The 13,414-nt window shown below is 37.5% G+C and overlaps 1 long non-coding RNA gene and 1 pseudogene across 1 annotated transcript; both read right to left on the bottom strand.

The window, feature by feature from the left end:
• Positions 1-309: 309 nt before the first annotated feature.
• Positions 310-768, bottom strand: LOC139192980 (HMG-Y-related protein A pseudogene; annotated as a pseudogene).
• Positions 769-1,836: 1,068 nt separating this feature from the next.
• Positions 1,837-2,296, bottom strand: LOC139192691 (uncharacterized). Its single transcript, XR_011576968.1, has 3 exons — positions 2,204-2,296; positions 2,043-2,114; positions 1,837-1,909 (listed from the first exon to the last, which is right to left on the bottom strand). It is a non-coding gene; the product is annotated as an uncharacterized lncRNA (long non-coding RNA).
• Positions 2,297-13,414: the final 11,118 nt, after the last annotated feature.

The following is a 13,414-nucleotide window of genomic DNA, read 5'->3' as shown; positions in this document are numbered from 1 at the left end:
GCCTCCATCGCCGCCTCCGGCATCTGATGCGTGTCGTTCACCGTCGTCTGCCTTAGAAATGGCTCGTCTACACGGGGGTATGGATCCAGACTCGACTCAGGCGCGACCAGATCCGGCTTTGGGGCCCACGCGGTGAAAAACGCGTACGCCAGAATCATGAGCGGAGCCAGTAGGTAAAGGAGAATGACGGAGAGTATTAGAGAGAAGGGGTTTGAAGGGTCTGGGATGAAGTTGTAGGTGATGAGGTAGACGGCGACGCAGACTGCGCCGGTGTTGACGATCTAGAAATATCTGGAGTCGCGGTGGTCTTTATCGTCGAAGTCCTTGACCAAAGCGGCTGACGGGTCTTCTACAAGTTTCTTCGAAGCCATCAGAGAGAGAAAGAGAGGATCTTGAGCACGGGAATCTTCGGTCTTGAACTCCGTGTGGCCTGGGTGGTGATGAGACAGTGCCAGAAGGGAGATGGGTCTTGGCCTTGGGCGGACGGCCTCGGCCCCTCTTGGGCGGTGCGTTGGGGTCGGGCTTCATGTAGTTGTTCTTGACTAGAACGAGCTCGCTAGTGTTCTTCATCATGTTGAGGTGGTGCGCGAGGAGCGCAGCGTGAGTTTTCAGCAGATCGCCGTACGTTGACTTGATGTGCTTCGCGATTGCCGACTTGCTCGACCCGTTGCTGTCATTCAGGGCCTCGATGGCCACCATGATCAGCTCTGGGTACTGGGGGAGGAAGGGAGCTGGCGGCGACACCAGTGGGTTGTTGGAGCTCTCCATCGCCATGAGAACTTCCTCTAAAGAATTTGACTGAAAGATGGGGACTGAAACCTTTTTCTAGAGAGAGAAACTGAAATTGTTTTCTAGAGAGAGAAAAGAGACTGTTGGTTTGGTTTGGTGGATTTCCACAGAAAGAGAGAGAGAGAGAGAGAGAGTTGGGCATCTCTTGGTTTTGCAGATCCACTGCGGAGGTGAAAAATTGAGAGAGAACTGACATAGTTTTTCGTGTCGTTTCCCACAGACGGCGCCAAATGTTGATGCACAAAACCGGAGGTCTTGGAACAACGTAAATCCGACGGTGAATCTGCATAAAAGTAAATAACACAAGAAGTATTGTGGTTCACCCCAATGTTTGAGCTACGTCTACACTGATTATTGTATTTCTGAGGGATGTTCAAGAGGGAGAGAGGGAGCTCTGAATGAGAGTCAGAGCTTTGAGGGGATGAGGGGTTAGGCCTTAGAATTGGCCTCCTCTAATTGTGAGGATGAGGAGTCATTTTATAGAATAAGGGCTCCTCACTTATTACATATTTGCCCCTTCCTTTATTACATAATTACATTTAAGTCCCCCGAGTATTTATACGAGATTTAAATACAGAGGCCCTAAGTATGGTACAAACAAGTGTGAATAATAAATAGGACACTGTCTGCACATCAAATTCACGATCGGGTTTTGGACAAATTTAGAATGTGCTGCTTAACTGAAAGTTACATGTTTTAAAGCTTATTACGTGTAAGGTCAAGCAAACATTTTAAGTCCACAAATCTCAAAGTGTAAGTCAAACTGCTCATGGTGTTACCAGTTTGTTATACAATATTAGTAATAATCTAGAGCTACAGTGTAAAACCAATTATTAAGACGACCATGTCATGAAAAAATGGAGAATAATATATAGATGAATTAGAAAACAGTCAGACTTGTCAAGGTAGAGATATATTCAGGCATTTCTCCGGTTATATTGCAACTCTTTAACATCCTGTAATTTGAACAACCAATATTCGAAAATTAGTTTTCATCTGCATGCGTTATGCTAATAGAAATATATGTAAAACCTAAAATATGGCTCACAATTTATTAATGCCCGTCATGCTTGATAAGTTTGGAAAAGCTGAACTCTCACCACTTAAGTCACTAATCCTTCTGCAAAAGGTTACAGCATGATAACGTGTAGGAATACAAGTATCTTCATAAATCAATTTTTCTCTCTAAATTAGAAAGACGCAAGGAGATCATGCAAATTAAGATAACTGATAGGTTAGAAGGCAGGACTCACAGATCTGTCATATTATTCAAGGCAGAGAGACTAGATGGAAGGGGGCCTTCTAGACCACTCGCTTGCATCTCTCTGTAAACAACATATTTGATGGATTTAGGATTACACATGAAAATATTTCAGTTGAGAATTTAAAAAGTGCAATAAAAGAGATCTCTTACAAGGCCCGGAGGTTTTTCCAACTTCGAAAGTAGTCAGGTATTCTTCCAGTGAAGTTATTACTGCCAATCTGACGGTAAATAATGCCACAAAAAGCTGAAAGATTAAATGACATAAACTGGTTATAAAATTACGTTATTACCCAATCAAGAAGGCATACTAAATTCTTAAGAATGGTACCTTTCTCGACGTCTAATTCGCCATGACTGGAAAATAGCTCAAATGTGGCTAACTTGAGACCAATACAGCCACTTTCGAGCCGTTTTCTGGTCAAAACATGAATATTTAGCCATCAATAAAGGTAGCATTCTCTTTGTCTCATTGAGAAGTATGATTTTTGTTTTTGAATCACTCGATTTCGTTGAGTATTGAAGAAGTTATGAACGTTTAAAGTTTACTCAGTTTCCGGCGAGTTTTCCAGTTTTCCCGCGGACCAGTCACCTTTCAGGCTATTTTCCGGCCGTCTTAGGAAACCATTGGGCTTCCAAATGGTATAATTTTGTTCTACGCTTTACTATCTTCATTTTGATATATTATGGGTCGAATTTGGTTAAGAAACGATTGAGTTACAAAGCTTTGAAAATTGCCCAAATTTTCAATCAAAAGTTCCGGAACACTTAATGGAGTTTTTAACGGAATGACCGAAATAATGAATGGTGGACAATCTCAGAGACCATTTTTATTGATTTTCAATCTCAGGGACCAAAGTGATGTGTTATGCAAATCTCAAGGACTATTTTAGCTAAAAACTTGGAAAAAAAAATTCTACCTTGATCTTTTCCTTTTACGGTGCACCTGCAACCCCGAAGCAAGACTCAAAATCTACAAAAGCTACTCTTCGTTTCATTCTGATATATATATATATATATATATATATAGCGTCAACAATGTAAACCCTTGTTTGATCGTCTTAAGGAGAATCCTCCTGCCTGGTCTACCATTCATACTTCAATTGTCAAACAGATAAAGAACCATGTTAAGACTTTGCCCTGTCTTGGCATTCCAACTCCCAACTCCTTTAAAATAGTTGAAACTGACGCCTCTGACGTTGGTTATGGAGGTATCCTCAAACAGCAAACTTCTTCCGGATCACCTGAACAAATTGTTCGTTTTCATTCAGGTGTATGAAATTCTGCTCAAACTAATTATAGTACTATTAAGAAAGAGATATTATCTATAGTATTATGCATTAGTAAATTTCAAGATGATTTATTAAATCAAAAATTTCTTGTTAGAGTCGACTGCAAATCTGCAAAACATGTTTTACAAAAAGATGTTCAAAACATTGCATCAAAACAGATTTTTGCACGATGGCAAGCCATACTATCAATCTTTGATTTTGAAATTGAATACATTAAAGGCAGCCATAACTGCATTCCAGATTTCCTAACCAGAGAATTTTTGCAGGGGAAGAATGTCTAATAAAAACACAGCTTCTCCACACAGCAGTAGCCAACAAAGGAGGCTTCCTGCCTCATTACCACCACCAAAACAGGAACCTATTCCCGGTTCCTCGGCCTTAGCCATTACCAATAGATTTACTCCATTAGGATCAACTCTAGGAAGTATCCGACCAAACTACCAAACAGCGTTAGTAAACCAGTATGATCCTTTCTCCTCTACCTACAGGCAATCGCCATCCCCCTCAGTAAGCTATACCAAAACATCTCCTTATGTTATTAAACCTTCCAAGGAATACCTCTTCAGCATCCCCTTCAACTATAAACATCTGAAAACACCTGAGGTCATAGCCAAAAAGATGTTTCCAACCAATTCCCATTTTCAACCAAGTGAATTTCACAAAACCCTCAAGTACTATACTACCATTCTCAATGAGACTGCATCCATCACCATAAAACCTATTTTTGACAAAACCCCGGGTAACCAAAATAGAATCCTATATCATTCCCTTACCATTAATAAATTCTTGATTGAGTCAGAATGGGGAATACCCCTCTTTCAGCCTAAACCCTTTAGGAGTACCACTTTCCCTAGCCATTCAAATCATTATACTTATTTTGATTACATCCAAGCCTGGTCTAACATTTTCTTACACCAGTCAGAAGATTTTAGCCATTCATGGTTTGTAACCTTTGATAGAAGTTTCAAATTGATTTTCCCTGCATGGTTTCCTCGATGGTGGTCAGATCATGGCCTTATCTCTGATCTCATGCCAGATGAATTCAAACAAGTCTTATCAGGCACCTTCCAGAAGAAATTCGATAGAGCTCGTTTTGATGAAGGCATTCCCCTGTTTGCCTTATTCATGGCAAAGTACAAGGTCCCTTGGATCCTCCGTTGGAACTACGAGATTGAATCCAATCAAGTCTTCCGACAGAGAATGATCAAGTGGTGGGATAAATTCAACCATCAGAAGATCATTGAAGTGGTCCTCAGAGATTTTCCCTTGGAATCAACCCCAGTACCTGCAGTAGCAACTCCTCCAGCAACGGCTTTACCAGAACCAACCAAGGAAGAAATTGAGTCATTATCAGACATTAGTCCTTCTTCCTCTCTCAAGAGTAAGACCAAGTCATCCAAGTCTTCGAGCAGTTCGAAGAAGAAGAAATCTTCAAAGTTGAAGGCCCTAGCCAAAATCCTCATGAAGGAACTGCAAGAAGAAGATGAAGACAGTTCAGACTCCGACAACTCTTCAGTTGCTTCATCCTAGTGCGCAGTAGCCACTCAAGGAAATATTTTCCCGCCTGATTCTCAAGACCCGTTTGAGTTTTGAATAATCGAAATGTATTAGTTTGTATCCCAATAGGGAATTTCAAATTTTGTATGTATAGGCTCAGTAGGGTACTTTGTTTCCAGAACCCTTAGGGTATTTTGAATTTTGTAAATTCCAGAGCAGTAGCAGCAAGTGAAGACAAAGTTAGCCGCAAGTGAAAGTAGCAATAGCAGCAATCATTTTCGGGCAAATCAGCAGTAGCAGACAAGTAACTATTCATGAATAGTAAAATCACTTTTACTATTCATCCATCATTGCCTCCACAGTTTTCACCCTCGTGAAAGCCACAGTCTCCGACAGCATCTTCTGCTTTCGGCCTCTTTACAGCAGGAGCACATGCAGAGCGGGAATCCCGCTTCCATCCCTCAATCATTCCAGCTCTCCTCCCTCGCCTATATTGGAACTCTCCAGCTTCATGAGAAAGGGACTTCTTTTCGAAGAAAAAACTCTGCGTATTCTCTCTGAACAGAGTACATCGCTTCTCAGCAAAAATATTAATTGTATTATCAAGCACTTGTATTTTATTTTTAGCAAGGATGCCTGCGAGCTCCATGTCCAGTCTTTAATTTCCAAATTGTCAGTAGACGAAAAGTTTGTAAGTCTTACTTGATTTTCAATAAATATATTTTGGATCAAATATCAGCATCATTAATTTTAATTCATTATTTTCATTATGTATAATTCAACTATGTTTCATAATGTGTTATGCATATTCATTATACTTTCTATTCCTATCGGATTTATTCTCCGTCCTCATCCCAGATATTACATAATCATGTGTATATATATATATATATATTGTCGTATACTATATTCAAATTAATTCAACAAGAATGAGATTTGTAAATCTATCTTATTCTAGATAACCTTTTATTATTCATCTCTATCATGCCTCTTATTTAGGTGTTCATGTTTTTTTTATTTTTATTATCTTGATTAAATTTAATAGTATAGATGACTAGGTTATCATGTAACGATTAATGTTGTGCATGTTTAGAATTATTTTTAAAATGACTAAAACTATCTTGGTGAAAAGTGTTTTAGATTCCAAAAGCACTAGAAGTGAATTTTTAGAAGAATCACCAATTATGCACTTCTTGTAATAAGCACTTCAAGTTCTTTTTGAGGATTCACTTACATTTTAACTAAAGATTGGTTCTAAAAACACTTTCATTGAAAGCGTCTTTAGTCATTTTCAAAACACTTTCAAACACACTATTGTCAATGAATATGTTATTATGATGTTTTGGTTAGTAGTTTGTAATTGTTATCGGCTATTTTTTTCTACATTTGTGAAAAGCCTCTCTTCACTTAAAATTTAGTGGGTTCATGGCTTGTGTTACATATGCAAACCTTTCTGCATCCGCTCATGCGGGTGTGAAAGGTTTTTTTATTTATTCTTATTAACACCATGGTGTGCTACTCGCAATGTATGAATTTTTTTTAATTATATAGACATTGTTATAATTATAGCTCACTACCCACGTGTGTACAATGTTTAATGTTAATTTTTACATTTATACTTGTCAAAAGACATTTATTTTAATGTTTTTAGTTAGTAAATAGTCTGAACTTTTGCACCATTAATGATTTATTACAAGATGCCCAATGTACAGTGTTTATTGTTTTTACATTTGTACTTGACCAAGTATATTTCCAAGCAAACTCAAATAATATAGTAGCTAGGGCATGGTAAACAACGATATTAAGGGAGCATTTTTGCTCACCCATGTGTCATTTCATCTAACTATAGTTAACTTTCTTATTAAATGTAATTTTTTTAATTTTGAAAAAAAATTAACAGTATTTAAGAAAAAAGATACATGGCGGATGATTAGGTGTATGGTAAGCGTACACCATAGTCTATGATGGTGAGCAAAAATGCTCTCCGATATTAAGCAAACCCCACTTGAAATTCAAAGGAAATAGATACATAATAAGTCCAATACAATCTCGAAATTAAAAGGGATGGCATTGCAAATTTGCAATGGAATGGGCAAGCACGGCATACCATCCAATTAGGGGTCTTGTGAAGATAGATGTCTTATAATAATTGGTTGTCATATAATCACACGTCAGTCAAAGTTGTTAGAATATTTGTTTGGCTGTTAAGGATTTGTTAGTTGATTAATTAGTTACAAGTAAGGTTCTACTGTATTCAATATATATGTTAGGAATGGCAACTCACAAATGTAATTTGGCCAGTCACGTTTACAGAAATATAGAGCATTATTTCTCTCTAAACTTCTCTCTGGTTGTTCATCTTTCTCAATTCTTCATTGTTCTTTAATTTTCCTCAACGTAGTTAACATCTTGCTTAATCTTATTGACAGAAGCATGAATGCAATAAGCAACATCTCTAAAAAGGTCGTACCCAGTGCACAAGGCTCCCGCTACATCTCTGCATCAAAAAAAAAATAAAAAATAAAAAACAACACCCCAAATGTAAAACTCACATCTTTGGATCAAAGTTGAACAACCCATTGGATAAAACAACGAATCTAAAAAATTTTAAAATTTAGAAACTGACTTCTGAGATGTCTCTCTTTGGGCGGGTACTCGACATGGTTGGTGGCTTTGACTCACAACATCCAAATCCTATATCCAAATCCAAAAATCAAAATCCAATTCATGCGGATTACCAAAATCTAATCTTTATTGTTTTCTTCTAATTAGTTAAATCAACGGAGATTAAACAAAAGGGAAACGTAAATCGTTGTTGATGACGTGGGGAAGGCCGACTTTTAGAGTCTGTGAGAGCACCGTAACCATTCCACGTCTGAAGCGTCCCCATTTTTCTCTGCTTCTTCTTCTACTTACCACCCCAAGTCCTCCACCGCTTAAATTGCTCTCTCTCTCTCTCTTTCTCTCTCTCTCACTACCAATTTCTCTCTCTACAAGAAGAGACAGTGACCTGGCTGGTAGATCAACCTTGAAAATTTATTATGCAATAATTAAGTAAAGGTTTTGAAGAATTTATTATTGGACCTCCAAAAGCTTTGGCGCATTTGACAACCTTGAGGATGATGGTGATGGGCTTTCCTCCTTCTTCATCTCACCTTCGTTTCCCTTCATCTTCTCACCCTCGTCGTTGCTGGCAGCGCTGTCGCCTCTATTGTTGTTGCTGCCTCCGTTCTTCTGCATTAATCGAAGAACAAACACAAACACATTAATCCAAACACCACAAAACCCAAAAGCATAGAGAGAGGGAGTGATTGAGAAATTAAGAAATTAAAATGGGGTTTGAATTCGATAGGATATGGAGAACTGTCATACAGTTTCCAATTGCCAACGTGGAAATCTGGGAGAGAGAGTGAGGTGTCAAACAGGTTACGACATTCGGCACACTGAAAGCAGAATTTGATATTGAACTTCGCAGAACTAGCAGTCTTGTCTTTAGGCTCTAAAACTCGAAGGCCGAGACATGTTCTTTCTCAGGCATAGTCTTAAGATTTAGAAGTCATCCAACGCCCCATCAACATTCATTCACTTTCCAACTGAGCTTGGCCAACGAGTTGGCATATCCCGCATTCAACCAAATGATGTAGTTAACTTATTAGCTAATCAGCCTGTGCAGCACATAGACTAAGTAGTTTTTAGGATCAACAAAAGGAAAACACTTCAATATCACCAATTGTTGTTAGGAAGCTCTACAACATTTTCGTCTGAATTTAAAATATTTTTTTTTGGGGACTTTGTCCATAAAAAATAAGAAAAATTAATGAAAAAGACTTGAAAATTTGGAGTTTTAACGATAAGGACAAAATAAAGGGTAAAGTAAATAGTACCAGGTTTGACTTTCTAGTGAAAAAATATGGTTTTTCGTTAAAGTGAATGGTATCGTGGACTTTTCATTAAAACTCCTTAAAAAATAATATGAACTCTTTTTTTATGATAATTGTGTTTGTTTCTTGGGAAATGAGAGAAAATGGATGTGAAATTGCATCAATATTCTTGTTGAAATTGATGCTGATAGTCCAGATTGTTATTATTTAAATTAAGGGGCAATTTGATACACGCGCCTCGTTTTTTAATTTTTTAGACTAAACATACACTCCTTTTGAAAATTTGATCAAACATTTTCCTAAAATTATGGTTATTAATTTCAGTTCCTATTATCCCTATTATCCCTATATTTATGCATTTATTATCCATCTCTATGCATTTTTTTATTGTTTGTTATAATATTTACTTTTTTTTGTGAATATAGTAGAATATTTATAAAAAAAAATTGTCAAATTTTATTATTTAGAAGACCCAACACATAGTAAAGATTTTTTTGATTATATAGCTACGTCTAGTTACCTATAATATGGACACATTTAGTTTTACAGTGGATTTGATTTTTTGTATTTCTTGGTACATTTGGAATGTAAATGTACCAAAAGGGTTATCTGATACAGACATTTGGTTTTGTGGTACATTTGAGATTTTTTGTTCATTTGGTCTTTTGGTACAATAGGAATCTAAACGTACCAACAAGATTACCTGACAATGGGCACATTTGGTTTTATGGTACATTTGAAATTTTGGTACATTTTATTTCTCTGTATATTTGAAATCTAAACGTACCAAAAGGGTTACATAACAATGTGTACATTTGATTTTATGGTACATTTGAATTTTTGGTACATTTGGTTTCTCGGTACATTTGAAATCTAAATATGTACCAAAAGTCAATACTTTTGTTCTCAAATGTACCATAAGTTTTAAGTATATTTTTTATATATCCATACATGAAAAAAATATGTATTGAAGACTTTTTATTGATACAATTTTAATAGAAAGAGTATTTTTTTTAAATACTGATAATAAGGAAATGAGGAATTAGTTAATTAATTTTTTATTTTATTTTATTAAAAAATTGTCATTTAATGTGCAGAAGGGGATTGAGGACATTAAATTCCTATATTATAGGCAATTAGTTGCTAAGCTACCTTATGCCTCCATATAAATGCATTTAAATTAATGACATGGAAATTATATAAATAGAAAATTATTGAGGTGACAATTGATTGAAGCACCTTAATCAAATCTTTAAAAGGGATGAATGTTTAATCTAACAACTATAGAAAATATGTAGGGCATTCTAATTTTCCCTAAATTAATTATTAATATTGTTATTTGTTTGAAATCATAGTATGCTAACAAGAAATTGAGCAAAACTACATTTACGAGCATTTCGATGTTATGCAACAACAGCAGCAAGGGAGAGACACTTGGGGATATGGATAATAATAGGGAGACTAAATTTGTAGACTAAATTTTAAAAACTAAAGAGCATAGAAATTGATAATTGGTTTATTACTTAAATGTTGATAAACATGCTCATTCATATTGATGACACATCATTTGGATTGCAAATTTAGTCTCTCTAGCATTACTATGGAAATATTGGAGGTGCTCATCAATGGGGGCACGTCTCATCAGGCATGTGAGGAGGCTTTGTTGGAGGCAAGCTAGTTGGGCATGGCTAGGTCTGCCGAGATGCTCATGGGATCCGACATGATCTGCCCTCAGGCTGTTGTGCATGCTCTTGCTTCCACTTCCTGCAGAGGCCTTGTTGATTAATTGACACTCTCATCAAGGTAACTTTTAATCAATGATTAATCGAAAAATCCATAAAGGGTTTACGGGTCAATTAGGGCTCGTCCTTATGTAGGGAATAACCTCTGCTCATAAGCATTTTTAAGTTATGCTTTTAACTGAGTCTACATTGCCTAAAACATGATTGTGGACAGCATAAATAAGTGTGAAGTACAATCAAGGTTACCATAACCAAAATCTTTATGTGTTTTACTTGCTTGAACATATAACTTTTGTTTGGTGATAGTGATGCTATTGATTAGTGCCGGGTGCAATATCAACTCTCAGACAGAATCTGGAGAAACTGCACTAATGATCTGTGCTAGATATAAACACCAGGAAGGCATTAAAATCCTGGCTTTAGACGGTGCTGATTTTGGCCTGGTGAATGCTACTGGTCATAGTGCTAGCTTAATTGCAGACTGAGCAAGGTGGGCTCTTAACTTCCGACAAGCAGTTGTAGACATGATCTTCGATCTGGTGAAACTGTTCAATCAAGCGATACTTCAATATTTTCTCCTCGAATGCTTGTGACTCAAGCAAACGATGTTGATGCTTTGAAGAAACTGATTAAGGGAGCAGACGTTAATCTCAATGAGCAAGATGAAAAGGGACACTCAGCTGCCATGATAGCTGCAGAGGGTGGTTACCTGCAAACTTTCAAATTGCTTACCGACGCTGGGGCTAAAATGAACCTGCTACATAAACATGGTCAGACCGTTATGTAACTCTTCGATACACATCAATATGGCGAAGAATTTGAAAAATTATTGATTAAGAATGCTGCACCAAAAAAGGGACTTGATAGTCCTGTTGAGTTTTATGGTACGCACATCATGCAGCACAACACGGGAAAGTTGATTTAGTCTATACATTGACAAACAAGGGATCTGATGTCAATGCTCTTGATGCTGATGGATACAGTCCGTGAGGAGGCCACGCTACGCTGCGCGAGCTTTTGATTTCTGTACGAGCTATATTCGACACTACTAATGCAAGACACGAGACAGCTCTCTCGCTTGCCAGGAAAAGCGGGATTAAAATCATGCAGAGAATGTGCTATTGGACGAGCTTGCAAGAAGCCTCGTTCTTGGTGGGAGTCACTTAAAACAAAATGCGGTAGATGATCTCTGCATCGAAAAATGCTAAAAATGGTGGGGGATAATCTACAGTAACACAAATTGACACACCCCGATCTAAAATCAAGGCGTGCTGGCAATCATGTGAGAGTGACGTAACCATGTGCGCAGTGCAGAAGAATAATGATATAAAGAAATGCGAATAAATAAAAATCAAACTGACTAAACACTAGATAAGATAAGATGAAAGACGAGAATAAGTGTGACTACACATAACCAGAGTGTAGGTATCCTAAGTGCAGTCCAGCAGGACAAATACTAATTATATAATACCAAAGATGGTCCTACATTTGTGATGATCTATCAGAACCACCGTCAATTCTTTGTGAGCCACCAACGAGCACTCCTACCTAAAACCTGGAAGGGCACAAAATAGAAAGTGTGAGTGGGCAAAAACAAAGCTTTTCAAAACCATTTCATTTATCAAAAGTTCTAATCCCTCGTCGTAAACCGTATATAATTCCCAGAAAATAGAATACATAATTATCTCAAAACCAGGCTCAATAACAAAATGCATCAATATTATGTCATGTCAAATATTGCAGCAGTGGAATAAGTAACTAGGTGAATTGAATTAATATGAAATGATATGCCAGCAGGAGTCACCTAGCGTGACCTATACGGCTGAGTCTATAATTCCTCTACTAGTTCCCTGCACACGAGTTGGAACCACCTAATGTGGTCTGTAAGACTGGCTGGGTGTAAATAAGTACGCTCAAGTGCTACGATCACATGAAGGCTGTGCAAAGCATCGCAGGTCACCTACGAGTCGGAACCATCTAATGTGGTCTGTACGACAAGCTGGCACCTGCCTTGGATCCAAGGTGAGTGTGTGGTGCGGGAGGTGAACGATCACGTGAAGGCTAAGCCCTGGCCTCGGGTAGAGCATTAACACCAAGGTGCAGGATAATAATTCTATGCATTTAAGCATGATCATAATAGTATAACCCATCAATCACAGCATATAGCCTCACCTGGACTTACCTGAACGTCCGCCGTATCAACCAAAACATTTATAACTAATAATTGTATATTGTAAATATAGCAAATATTCGAAATGGCATTTCAAGAACATAAACCATTTAAATAAGTTTTTTGGGAAAAATACTAAGCATATATATATATATATATATATATATATATATGCTGAAAACCAAAAGCCCACTCACTGATATGTGGAGGGGTCGTAACCCCTGAGCCTTGCTTGACTGCGCTTGTCATCAAGATAGGTCTCACCTATATGCGAAACAACTATATTAACGTTATTTTTAAGCACATAACCAAAATTAGGTAATAACTTCTCATACGTTGCTCGATTAGGGCGTTTGAATATACCAATGTGACATATACAACCCCACAAACATCCCTTTATTTTTAGAATAATTTTCTAACAACTCACGTGCCCTCACTTGCCGGCCAAGACACGGCCACATGCGCCACCACGCGCAAGCATGTGCCTGGCACACCAAATGGAATCCCTAACGCTGTTAAGGAATATTCTGTTAAATAATAGAATATACCGTTGAATATACCTAATGCCGTTAGCATATTCCGTCAACTTTGACGGAATATTCCCTTCCTTCAACCTTGGTTCGCCGGAGTTTGGCGTCGGTGACCTCTGTGATTGCCGAATTCAGGGAAATTTTCAAACCTTAATATCTCATCCAATTCTCATTCAAAATTCATGAAATTTAAACCAAAATGAAGCTTAGGACGAAAGGAACACATCCTTACCACTTTTGGGTCCTAAAACT

Source organism: Malus domestica, chromosome 16 (assembly GCF_042453785.1).
Source record: "Malus domestica chromosome 16, GDT2T_hap1".
Taxonomy (NCBI): domain Eukaryota; kingdom Viridiplantae; phylum Streptophyta; class Magnoliopsida; order Rosales; family Rosaceae; genus Malus; species Malus domestica.
Note: the sequence above shows the minus strand (reverse complement) of the source record. Positions and strands in the feature narration are given on the sequence as shown.